Genomic DNA, 13754 nt, shown 5'->3' on the forward strand with positions numbered 1-13754 from the left:
CACGCGAACACGCTCAGCTGCCGTCTCCTGGGAAGCTCCAACACCCTAAATGCATGCGCATGCGCATACGCAGAGACACACACACGAGCGCCCATGCACGCATGCACCCCCACATAAAGAGAACTCACCCCTGCTGTCGCATACACGCATACACACACACACACACACACACACACACGTGCATCAAGCGCCCCCGCCCCGCCCCCCCCCCGCCGCCACTTACCGCTACTCCGGTCTTCAGCTGCCACCGCGGGGCTCTCTCTAGGGCATGGGCTTCTCTCCGTGGGCGCGGCTTCTCTCCGTGGGCGGTTCGATCCCCGGCCGCTCCTCCTCACACGTGGGTGTCCTCCCTGACGGTTGCATGCGTCAGTAATACCATGTGACCCCAAGGCAGCCACGTACAGCAACGAGAGGGGGCCCACTGCCGACAGGACCCCCAGGTGCCTGTGCTACGGCTCCCTACAGCATTTTAAAGGCGGCGCGAGGACGCCGCGCGAACCTGCACCGAGATATGGAGATACTGAGACAGGAAACAAACCAAACGTTTCCACCGAAATTTGTACAGACTGGAGCAGTGCGTAGGGTTCAGTGCACGCGCGTGTGTGTAAATAAGTGCGAAGTGGGGATGGGCAGGCCATTTTACAAGCATGCAAAACACACTTTGACGTAAAGGCTCTAGGTTCTGTAATAACTACCTTCAAGGTTGAAGCAGATGGTTATGAAGCCGGGCTACGGGGTTCGAGTCCTGGCAACAGCTCAAACACCCTGCAGCGCCATAGCGAGGCCAGGCGGGGTGCCGGGGGAGGGTGGGCTTAAGTACGGGGAGCCGGGCTCGGGGGAGGCCTTATTTGGGTTCAGGACAGGCCCACCTGCGAGGAGTCACGGCCTAGACGCTTCCAGTTCCGTTCATCCGGTGCACCCTGCAAGGAGGGGCACGAGGCGCCGCGATGTCCGCCTCTGAGCTCTACAGCAAGGTAAGGCCTGCACCTTTAACATGCACAGGGGGCCCGCTTGAGGTGAGGCTGGGAGGGATGGGGTGTTGTTGAAAGGGGTTAACTGTCTCGAAAGAGCACGTAGACCTTCATAGCTGCCAAGGTTTCAGATTGCTATGTGTGACGTTTTCATAATTTATGTGTAATTATGAGTGGCATTTCAGCGGTTATGAGTGATACTTTTTCGGAAGCAAAATCAAGCAATAAAGTCTGGGAAGTCATACATATCTGCAACCTGAAGCCCTACTGCCCTCCTAAACTGATCGTACTGTTAATAAGAAACGAGGACTCCGATGTGCACCCCTCTCATTGAAAGTCCACACTGCACCACTGCAAACAAAAGAACGTTTCTGCAAATGTCAGCAAAGTCAGTTATTGTAGTAGGGTCAGTTAAAAAACCTGCGCAGTGTGCCTGCCACTTGCTCACCTCGAGTAGAGAAAATATCATAATGACTGCAATACTAGGGGGTACTGAATGTAGCCGAGGTTCAGATTCCATTTGCCATATTTTTGTGTACCGCTTTATTTTCTTCTGCTTTACCTGATGTCTTTCTTGACTGCTCGGCCGCTTCCCGGGTGACCTCTTAGAGGACGAGGCAGGCCGCGGTGGTGCAAGAGGCGGCATGCTCGTCACCTCAGCTACCCGGACCTCATGTAATAACCACCTGCTCCTGCAGTCCCTCTGACATGACTGTAGGGCCCGCATCACCATCCAGTGACCGCTGGATCCAGGAGGCGCCAACGTTACCCCTTAAAGCACAACTCCTGGAAGCCTACTGTACACCTACCTGTTCACGAGCCACCATATTGCAGTGCTGATGTGTTTTAAAATGAAGTTAAAGTGCAATCTGGATTTGTAATGAAAGCATCTGATAACTCGCTGTGGGGGAATTAGTGGGAATTACTACGGTCAATGTTTCTGATATTACTGCATAGGCTGCATACAGTACATGTATTTTCCCCCATCATTTTGCATGCAGTAACATTTAAATTGCTTAATATTTGAAGGGAAAATGATGGCTTATTCTCACAGCAAACTGGATATTGTTGGATGTTTGTGTCCCTGGTGCCGTTTTAAGAAGTGTAAATGTTCCAGATGCCAGGATCCTACCAACTCTGTTTTGAATCCAATGAGTGCACTTTAGCTGTGGCCCTTCGTTTAAGCCTTTCCCCCATATGTTGCTAGCACAGAGTGGAAAAATCAGGCGGGTGTCTTCATGGGTCTTTTTAAAATAGTTTGCTTGGCAAAGTTCAAAGAAGAGGTTTTGAAAATGAATTTTGCCTTTTTTTCCTTCAAATTTCCCTACTCATGTCATGCCAATCAGGACAGTTTGCCCATTACCAGACTTCCTCATGTCATGCCAACCAAGACAGTTTGCCCATTACCAGACTTATTGTGCCCATTACCAGACTTCCTCATGTCATGCCAACCAAGACAGTTTGCCCATTACCAGACTTATTGTGATATGCAGAGACAGTAGCGTAGGAAGGTGCAGGCTGCCCCCGGGGTCATCACTGTGTGTGAATAATAACCGCTGTGAGGCCGTGCATGAGGTGCATCATCAGAGCTGTGTGAATAATAACAGCTGTGAGCCCCGTGCTGAGGTGCATCATCAGAGCTGTGTGAATAATAGCTGTAAGCCCGTGCCAGAGGTGCATCATCAGAGCTGTGTGAATAATAACAGCTGTGAGCCTGTGCCTAAGGTGCATCATCAGAGCTGTGTGAATAATAACTGCGTCAGCCCCGTGCGTGAGGTGCATCATCAGAGCTGTGTGAATATTAACAGCTATGAGCCCGTGCGTGAGGTGCATCATCAGAGCTGTGTGCATAATAATAGCTGTAAGCCCGTGCCAGAGGTGCATCATCAGAGCTGTGTGAATAATAACAGCTGTGAGCCCGTGCCTGAGGTGCATCATCAGAGCTGTGTGAATAATAACTGTCAGCCCCGTGCGTGAGGTGCATCATCAGAGCTGTGTGAATAATAACATCTGTGAGCCCGTACCTGAGGTGCATCAGAGCTGTGTGAATAATAACTGTGTCAGCCCCGTGTGTGAGGTGCATCATCCACATTGCTCAGGTCACCCAAATTCCTGCACTCTCTACCACACTGCTTTCAAGAACACCATACTCTTGCACACACTCACACTGCTCACCAATTCAAAGTGTGCTAAAAATTTGATGCAACGCATTGTCATACACAATGCCAATAACTCAAACTTTAATGCTGGGAGACCTATTGCATTGTAAATGCTTGTTTATTTATGTGTTGGTTTTGAAAATAGCGAAATTAATAGCTTAGTCATTTACAATGCCAATAGTTATAACTTTCGCAAATGTGACACCTATAGCATTTGTAATGCAATATGTGTTGTATTTACATGACTTAGATGTATTGTTAATACACATAACAATGGCTTTTAATTTTTTTTATAATTAATACTTAGAAAAAAGTTATTGTAATTTATAATGGCACTAGCGTACATTTTTGTAATTAACTTTTGTGAAGATTATGTTCAGTGTATTTTATTGAGACGAAAATCCAAGAACAGAAGTGAAATATTAACATCTTTTTGTGGGCTTGAAAAAAGTACAGACGGACAGGAGGACGGTGTTGCAGCTGCTGAGATAGGGCTTGGGAGCATAGAGTGTGGCGTAATAGGACAGTGGGGGGATGGTTGGGTTTGGAGGGGATGTGAGCCTTAGGTTTGGAGCTGCCGTCTTTGGAGGGGGTGGGGTTGGGTTTGGGTCTAGGCATGGTTTATCGTGCTGGGGCTCATGTGGAAGGGTGCAAGGGGGGGGACACCGTGCTTAGGCAGCCTGGGGAGGAGGCAGCGAGGAGTTTTCATTGCTGAGTTAGGGGGAGCTCTGTATTTCTGCTGCTTTGGCCCCTGGAGGTTCGTGGTTAGGATGGAGGAGACTGATTGGAGGTTGGGACGGAGGCGCACTTGGGTGTGCAATGGGGCGTGCTTTGAAGTGAAAAACGTGAACAGGGATTGTGTAGCTCTCCTCATACCGCACCAAATAATTTAACATTTGTAACGTTTTATTATTAAAATACCTTTTCCCTCGATAATACCAAAGAGACACAGCAGGAAGTCATGGACTCATGCGTAGCGTGCACAATCCCGGGCGGAAGTCAGGCAGGCCGGGGGGGACGTCAAGACACACCGGAAGCCCAGGCGGGAGCCTACCCAGCACTGGGACGTGTGGGCAGGAGGAGAAGGGCGGCTGGCGCTAGCGGGGCTCCCGTGAGGTGAGAGAGCCCCGCACCGAAGGAAGAGACCGCCGCCGCCTGCAACGAGCCCTCGCATGGAGAGCTGGAGACGAGTACAGGTGAGTGGGGGCCTTTGCTGAGCTTCGAGGGCGGGGGGCATGTGTGTGTGCGCGTGCGGCGGCGGGGGGCTCTGTATGTGTGTGAGCGTGCGTGTGTGTATGTGTCTTGGAGTCTGTGTGTATGCGTGTGTGTATGCGTGTTTGTGTGTTTAAAAGAGGCCGATGGTGTGGGGGGGGAGGGTGTGGGGAGGGTGTGTGTGTGAGCGAGCGAGTGTCTGTCTGTGTGTGTATGCGCACGCATGTTGCTGAGAATGTGGACGGAGCCGACGTGCGCGTTCAAGCAGGCAAATCCAGCAGCAGAAGCGCGTGACACCCTCCTGTCCCTAATTCCCCCGAGACGGGCGGTTATACGTCTCTAGCTGGACGCATCCTTCGGATGCTACTCCAGCGAGACCTAAAAACGTGGTTAGGTACATAACAGTAGCCTTCAATCACAGTCCAGGTGTTCAGTGAGCGACCTCTCACCCGAGCCCACTGCCAAAACTGCACACGTTTGCAAATTCACCTCTGATCTGGGAGGGAGTACAGATTACCAAGCCTACAATCACAGCTGACTGGAACGCAAACCCCTCTTCCAAATCCAGATGAGGCTGGTGTGATAAAGAATGTGCAGAAATCTTCACCTAACCAGTGTGGATTAACTTCTCAGATTAATGTTGCATGCCGTACATTTTCAGTGGCGCCGGTGACATTTGAAACAGGTGAGGCGTAAAATGATTGTCATACTGCACCATAGCGAGCGAGCGTACCGAGCGAGCCCGAACAACCTAAGTGCGGTTCGGGAGGGTTCTCCTCCCACTGAGCAAATTTTCAAAAAAGAGTGGACATATGGTGCATTTTCAAGGACATTTGAGAAAGCAGGAAGGTTAATAAAGCAATTGTGAAAGTGCAGTTATTACATTAATAAAGAGATGTTATATATAACATTACATAGATAATGGTGCATGCTCACTGTGTGTTTCAAGGCCATTTCATGGATTGAGACTACAATTACAAATATGGTGTTAGGATTACCCTATTGCTGTGCCATGCTCAATTTATTGAACTATAATAACTTCATGAACCATACTATAATAACTTCATTGACAACACAGTCATTCTATTAACCCCTTGCGTGCTCCTATCGGCAAACGGCCGTTGCGCGCACTACTGTTGACCGACGTGGCCCCGCCCACTCTGCTAAACCGCCGCACCGCTGCGGAATTGCCGCTGCGGTTAAGGGGTTACAAATTGCAGTTTTGATTTCGGTTTTGCTGTTTAAGGCTCCTTATTAAAATTCCTTTATTTTTTTAGTCCCAAGAGAGAGACAGATCTTTACCCGTGATTTACCGGCCTGCACTTTAACCCCGATTGTTGCCTAGTGCATTCCAGAATCCAGATGTAAACCATTAACAACCCATGTCACACCTACACCTCAAGAAATACCATCCATTCCCGTTGCCAGCCTTGATCAAAACCCCACACAAAAATGTAGGTATCGTTGTGTAACGACCAGTCTGGTGTTCATGTACAGCACTCTAATACGTTCCGGTTTAGTTTACGCTAATCCCTTTGGCTTCGCTCAGGCCCAAATGCATTTAGACATACCCTCAATGCAGGCGGGTGCCTGTCGAGTGTCGATAGGAAATAAAGCTTTCTGCATGCTCGGCTACACCTAACCTGTATGATAATAATAATTACAGCAAGCGTCACAGGATTGATTCGATGGTGAGAGACAATACATGGGGACATGTGTACCGACACTGAAGTGTTATTTATTGTACTCCCAGCCTGTATGTATTGTTGTGTAATTATAATGACTGGTGTTCATGTACAGCACTCCAATACGTTCCAGTTAAGTTTGCGCTATATAAAAAACCCTTTGGCTTCGCTCAGGCCCAAATACATTTATAAAGCAAGACCAAAGGGGATGATGGACGGAGTGTTGAACATTGCAAGCACTCACCCCCAGTCAACTGATCTGGGTTTAATCCATCATCATTCTTTAGCTCACTTCGCCACCCCATTTCAGACATGGCCATATGCAAATCAGTCTGACCCTGTGCTTCATGGGAATAGTCCAGCCCGAACTGCCAAGCCATTTCTTCATTGGACCGGAAACAAGCATCCTGGGACCAGTTTCTGGCTAATCAGCCGTCATCAGCCATGCTAGCTTGAATCCAGTGGCAAAGTGAGCAAGAGACCCACATCTGGGCAGTTCGGGCTGGACTGTTCCAATGAGGCACAGGGTCAAGACTGATTTGCATATGGCTGGGTTCAAACTGGAATGGCATGGCGAGCAAAAAAACGATGGATTTAGGCCCAGATCTCTCTACTGGGGTGAATGTATGACATTGTTCTGCATTCTGTCCATCAACTGTTGTTTTTCCAAATAGATTTATAGACATACCGTCAATGCGGACTGGTGCATGTCGAGTGTCGGCATGAAATAGAGCTTCCTGCATGCTCAGCTAGACCTGAGTGACCTGTACGAAAATAATTACACCAAGCATCACAGGATTTATTTGATGGTGAGAGACAATACATGGGGACATGTGTACCGACACTGAAGTGTTATTTAATGTACTCCCAGGGAGAGGGTTGACCCGGCTGAGGCAAAGTTTGCACTAGAACAGACTGACTCACTTGTCTCGTCTAGATGATCTTCAGTTCCCATTCATTTTGGTGAAATGATCAATCAAATCAACCAAGCAGAAGGTGACCCGAGCATGAGCAGCCACTGAACACGAGGTGTGTGTGGCTCTGTCTAGTGTACTGCGACAACATCAAGGTCATCATCATTACGTACAAATGGCCAATCACTGTCTGCATGGCTTCACATAAGCCACAATGATTGGTCATAGTTTCCATAGTGCCACCCACGCGCGGCACCCAATGCCTCTCAGGACTAATTGCGCAGTAAACGCAGCATGCCTCTCAGACTGCCAATCCAGATACTGCTCCAGCAGTGCCAGGATTGGCTTGAGCAGCGATATTCCCCACCCATTTGGAGGCCGGGGGCTGCGGCATGAAGAAACCCTCGTTCTCAAATATGCAGGCTAGAGTGCGCATGTTCGGTCTTGTCAGAAAAATGACCAGCCCAAAACCGAACATGCGCACTAATACTAATGCTGCTGCGGTACTAGAACACTGTTGTCAGTTAATGAAACCCTGCAGTGCTGCCCCACCCCCTTCAGCATCCTGACTGCCTCAGGCATGGCCTGGCGACCGGCCGGCCCAAATTCGAGTCAGTATTAAGAACGTAAGAAGTAGATCGAAGTGTAATAACGAGGAAGAAATAATTAGTGGGGCAATGCCCCAGTGCCCCAATGGATGCACCGCCACTGTACATTTTACATCCTAACAGAAACGACGTGAAGAAAAACTCTGCGGCAGGCTCGCAGACCTCCATGAGTACTCAGCGCTGGTGTTGTAAACTTCACATATCATGCCGCCGGTGCGAAACTACTCCAGCATTTGAATGATTTAAGTCCCAAGTGGCATATTAGGTTTGAAAACCTCTTCTCACCTCATAACTTCCAAACTCCCTAGTGCTGCACACCAGACTCCTAAGTAACAACATGTGACGAGCTCACAGCCTTCAGTACAACACGTGCTAAACATGTTCAGGTACGAGTGGCAGGAGGACACAATTGTCACAAAGAATGCATAAATACAATGCAGCAATTCATCGTGGAGCCCGATCCAAAATTACACCTAACTGCGTAGTTCTAAATGACCACATGCAAAGCAATGACTCATCAACACCCTACTTAATGAAGTAACATTCCTAAGCAAATTGGGACCACTTGAAATTCAAGTCCTATACATGGAGAGATAATGTCTACATAGGCTCAGTGTGCTACGAGAATGAGTTAAAAATATTTCATTTTATTCATATAAAATTTCAAAATTTGACATGAGCATGCATGGTTGGACATGAATAGCATAACACACAATACAAAAACATATAAACATTTAGCAAAATACTGAAATAATCAGTTTAGACAAAAACATAAAAAAGATTAAAAATAAATTGTAAAAGTCAGAATGAATATTCTAGTGGTATTGACCACGTGTGGCTGAAATTTGTATATAAATGGTTTTTCTCTATTCACGTTTTGGCGTACGGGACACCTTCTTCAGGAAGAGCCACATAGATATCTGTACAATAAAAAAACATAAAGCACACATATGACAAAATGTACACTGAGGCTATGCGGGGATAAGGTCTGTACAATTACATACAAGTTCTGCTTTGTTTCTTTGTTTCTTTTTCTATTCAGAGTGATATGATGAGTGAACGTCATCTCTTCCTTGACGACACATTTTCCTTATTTTCATTGACAAATTTCTTTTGCACGCAAATTAAAATTGACATCAAGTTCTTTAAGGTATTACCTTTCCCAGCGATTCTCTTTTAAACTTTGTCTTAAACTCTTCAAACTGTATCATGGTTTACAACCATGCATTGATTATCCTTCACAGATACTCATGACGTGAGCTCTCTTCCTGAGCTCCTTGGCAAGGTGACTTGGGCTCAAGCACCAGTACAGCATCATTCTCGATTTCTGTGAGACCTTTGGAACCCCTTCAGGTGATTTATGGCATTGATGAGCAGTTCCTGGTGCACATCCCTAAGCAATGTTTTCTCTTCTTTGATACATGTTTATTTTGCGTTCTTTTTTATTACATGTATAGAATCATCAGTCCCCTTTTACATTGTATCTACTAATTACAAGTTGTCTACATATCAAGTGGATGTAGCGTCTCTCGCAGGTAATAATTTGCATGCACCTGGTTGCAATTTTTTCTTTTTCTGTTTTCTTTATGTCCACTATTCTTATTGGACGGTCCTTATTGCAGAATAACCCATCTATGATAGTCCAAATTCAGCGTCCAGCTTCTTTTCTTCCTTAATTTTGGTAAGTTCAGTCTGTTCTCAATTTTGAGTCCGTATGCTATTTGTGGCACGCATAACTATTTTTGCGTAGATGATACTTTACACAATTATCTTTGCCTTTGCACTCTTTGTCACTATATCGGTTGTATAATTTTGGGTTTCTCCACTCACTTTTTCTATTCTTTTCACAGTTAGCAGTCCCGTATGCCGAAACGCGTGTAGAGAAAAACCATACATCTACAAATTTCAGCCACACGTGGTCAATACCACTAGAATAATCATACTGTCTTGTGTTATCTGTTTTATGTTTTTGTCTAAACTGATTATTTCAGTATTTTGCTAAATGTGTATATGTTGTTGTATTGTGTGTTATGCTATTCATGTCCAACCATGGATGCTCATGTCAAATTTTAAAATGGTAAATGAATAAAATGAAATATTTTTAACTCATTCTCGTAGTACACTGAGCCTATGTAGACATTATCTCCCCATGTGTAGGGCTTGAATTTCAAGTGGTACCAAGTTGCTTAGGAATGTTACTTCATTCAGAATTGTTTCTCGGTCCTAGGAACTTCTAGAATTTTCAGGGGGTCCTTTATTTTAGCATAAGCAACACCCTACACCATGAAGCTGTGAGAATGACTTCCAATGAACGGATGCTGCCTTTGTGACCTAACAGAGTCACGTTCAGCTACGAAGGATAGTGCTATCATCAAACTCGCTGGAGATCATAGATGGTGATCATTTTGAGATCCTCCACGTGCAGACAGATGCTGTGGCTCGTGCTCTCCTGAGCTCACAGTTGCAGCTTGAGTCCCGCTGCTCATGAACTCCTACCACATTGCTCCTTTTGTAAGCAGCACACAGCAGTCCAACATGTAGCAGCATGAGCTTTCCAAATCACAGACGGTGGCTGCCTACTAGCACATCATTTTAAATTTCAAAAGCCCATGACATGGTTTACTCGCTAGCGCATCACACAAGAGTAGTTGACCCGTCTCCCAGCTAAACTCTCACGGGACCCGACTTATGCCCCACACTTAGCAGGCAACTCACTTTCACATAATGCTCCGGGTTCAGGTTTCATGACTTCCTTACCCCAGCCTAAGCCCACGTAGATTGATGCAGCACCTGCTGGTACCTTCAAAACAAATGCTGCCAGTTCAGCGTAAGTGCATGTGGTAAGTTGACAGACACCACAAAGGAGAAGAATTTCTATATTTGAAGTCTTGTTTATTATATACAGCTTCAGCCACAGCAAGAAGCGGCGCACTCTTAGGATCCAGATCAGAACTGACGGCAATTGATCAAACTGCTCCGGACGCACACTCTAAGCACGGGGCGAACAGAACACAGCAGGAAGAACATTCTAATAAGAGCATAGTAAATACAAACCAATTACATCATCTCCTCCCTTAACACAAAAGAAAAACAAAGTGTCAGTCAGTATGTTACAAAATCCTTAAACCTGGAAAGAAGTCTTTTACTACGACACCCGTGCACAATTGTCCAAATTACTGACCAACGTACCCCCAACCAGCTCCACGGCTGACGGACTCACATTCTCACTCCTGAACCCAGTCTGTTCATGGTCATGCAACCAATGTGTCCACTCAACCAATGTGTCCACTCAAGACCATGCTCACTCCTTGAGGCCTTCTTGCCTCTAATCAATTCTGCTTGATCCATCCTCAACTTAACTATAATAATAATAATAATAATAGGGGGTCTTGTAAAGCGCTTGGTGACGCACAACGGCGTGTCCCCGCGCTATGATGTGAGCGCTAGCAGGAGAAGGTACTAAAGTGGGAACCCACTACCGGGCATATAGAAATGTTTTTAGCTTGGCTCTGAAAATGGGCTCTGAAGGTTCCAGGCGCAACGCCACAGGAAGTTTGTTCCAGCTAGATGCAGCCAGATACCTGAAGGATCTGTCGCCCATCCTTGCTTTGGACACTTTAGGAATGGACAGGCGCCCCGAGCCAGAGGATCTGAGGGAACGAGAGGGCTCGTATTGTGTCAGCAGACCCTATAGGGGAAGAGGTGCCCTGCCGTTGACGATCCGATGACAGGTGCATAATGCTTTAAATTCCACCCTGCTTCTCACCGGAAGCCAGTGCAGGGCCTGGAGCGCGGCTTTAGAAGCTGATCTTCTAGGCAGTCTGAGAACCAACCGGGCAGCGGCATTTTGTAAAACCTGCAGGCGGCTCAGATTCTTCTCGAGAGTCCCCAGGTAGAGCAGGTTGCCATAGTCCATCTTGGACGTGACTAGTGCATGCACTAGTATTTGGCGGGCTTTGATAGGAAGGAGCTCCAGAACCTTCCTGAGGGTCTTGAGGATCCCGAAACAAGTACCAACCACCCGATTGACCTGGGGTCCGAAAGTTAGGTTGGAATCGAACCAGACACCTAGATTCCTCGCCTCCTGGCAGGAAATTGGTGCTGGTCCCAGGCAAGGTGGCCACCACGCCGACGTCCAAGCCGCTCGGTCTCCCCCCACCACCAGCACCTCAGTCTTGCCTCCGTTGAGCTTAAGGCAGTTGGCAGACATCCAGGCAGCTAGGTCTTGCATGCATGCTCTGAAGATGTCTGCCGCAAGACCGGGTGCACGCGATAGGGAGATGACCAGCTGCGTGTCGTCGGCGTACGACACCATGCGCAAACCGTGACTCTCCACTATGGTGGCAACCGGGGCAACGTACAGATTGAAAAGAGTTGGACTCAGGGACGAGCCCTGCGGCACCCCCTGGTCCAAGGCTACTCGCTCGGAGTAGCAGTCGCCCTGCCTGACTTGGAAACCTCGGCCAGATAGAAACGACTAGATCCATTTTAGCGCTGCACCTCCTACCCCTCCTTTGTTCAGACACTGTAGCAAGATGGAATGTGCTACAGTGTCGAACGCAGCGCTAAGGTCCAGAAGGATCAAGGCCATAGTATGGCCCTCGTCGGCACCCTGCCTGTTGGTTTCGGATGCCATGAGGAGCGCTGACTCCGTCGAGTGTCGAGGCCGGAACCCAAACTGGGTGGGATGTAGAAGATTGGTATCTTCCACAAATTGCATTAACTGCAAATTGGCCACCTTCTCCGCCACTTTAGAGAAGTAGGGTAGAAGAGAGATGGGACGCAGATTCTCCAGCTTTTCGAAGCTGATATTAGGCTTCTTGCGGAGGGGGAGCACCACAGCTTGTTTCCATTCCCTAGGCATAATGCTGGACCTGAACGAGACACCCAACAGATGCCTAATGTATGGTTCTAGTGTCGTCAAGCTGTCCCCCAGCCGTTTAGGTGATGCTGGGTCCCGTGGGGAGCCTGATTTCACTGATCTACATATTTTGATCAGGTCTTCTACTGGTGGGGTGGAGAAGTTAAGCAGCAGATTTTGTCCATCAGCCTCTCTTACTGATGCTTCAAACTCTCCCCCTGCCAAGGGTTGGGCAGGAAAGGCTGAGTAAATTTTGGACACTTTGTCGCCAAAATAGTCAGCAATGCGATTGCAGGCAACAACTGAACAATCCTCTAATCCTGCCGAGGACTTGGGGACAGCCAGGGATTTATAAACACAGAACAACCTTGAATGGTTTTTTAAACAAAACCCAGCCCCCCTCAGAAATTTCCAAATCACCACGAAACCTCTCCTGTCAAACCTTTTCTTCATATCTGACTGTTTCTCCTTGACTACCTTAGCCACACCAAAAGGGTCAACACTACCATATAACTTACTGTCCAGCCATGAAGGTAACAAAGTAGAGTTTGCCTTTCTACCCCTTTGCAACTCAAAGGGAGTGAGACCAGTGGTACAGTGTGGAGAGGTATTGTAATTCCACACCTTTTCTTCCATAAATGCTCCAATATCAAGACCTGCAGCCAGGGCAGTTTGAATGCTTTCTTTAACCCCTTGCACGCTGATGACGAGCTGGGCTCGTCATGAGGTAGCCTCCTCGCACGCTGATGACGAGCCCAGCTCGTCACGTAAAGTGCGCTTTTGAAAATCTCAGCGTACGGGCGGAATTCTGCCTGCACGCATGCGGTTAAGTACTTTATTTCCCCATCCTATCAGACCACTGGAAACCTGGGAATACATGGCCACTTTCAAATGTTTGATATTGTGAGTTTCCAAAAATGTACACATTCTATCTGACACGAAGTGAGTTCCATTATCTGTCACTAAAGACCTAGGTGTTCCTTCCAACGAAAACACTCTTTTTAAAAAACGAATGGTATTATCTGTGTTAAGAGAATCTACAAATTTATACTACATCCATTTTGAATGGTAGTCCATGGCCAAAATCCAGTACCTTAACTCATCCGTCAAAACAATATAAGGACCAGAAAAATCCAGGCCAACTTTATCTCAAGGTTTCCCCGGAAACTCTGTGGGATGCAAAGGTAACTTAGAAAGTTTCCAGTGCTTGGCCAAAAGCAAACATTCCTCAGAACCATCCACTAGACTTCTAACCTGAGTTTCCAAAGCGGGCCACCAGTAATGCTGTTTTATTTTCATGCATGTTTTTGTCACACCCAAATGCCCCTCGTGAGCAACTCTAAT

General features: G+C 47.2%; 1 pseudogene; it reads left to right on the forward strand.

Annotated features, from left to right (window-relative positions):
* The first annotated feature begins 337 nt into the window (after window positions 1-337).
* Window positions 338-466, forward strand: LOC144825887 (small Cajal body-specific RNA 14; annotated as a pseudogene).
* Window positions 467-13754: the final 13288 nt, after the last annotated feature.

This window comes from Lissotriton helveticus, chromosome 3_1 (assembly GCF_964261635.1).
Source record: "Lissotriton helveticus chromosome 3_1, aLisHel1.1, whole genome shotgun sequence".
Lineage (NCBI taxonomy): Eukaryota > Metazoa > Chordata > Amphibia > Caudata > Salamandridae > Lissotriton > Lissotriton helveticus.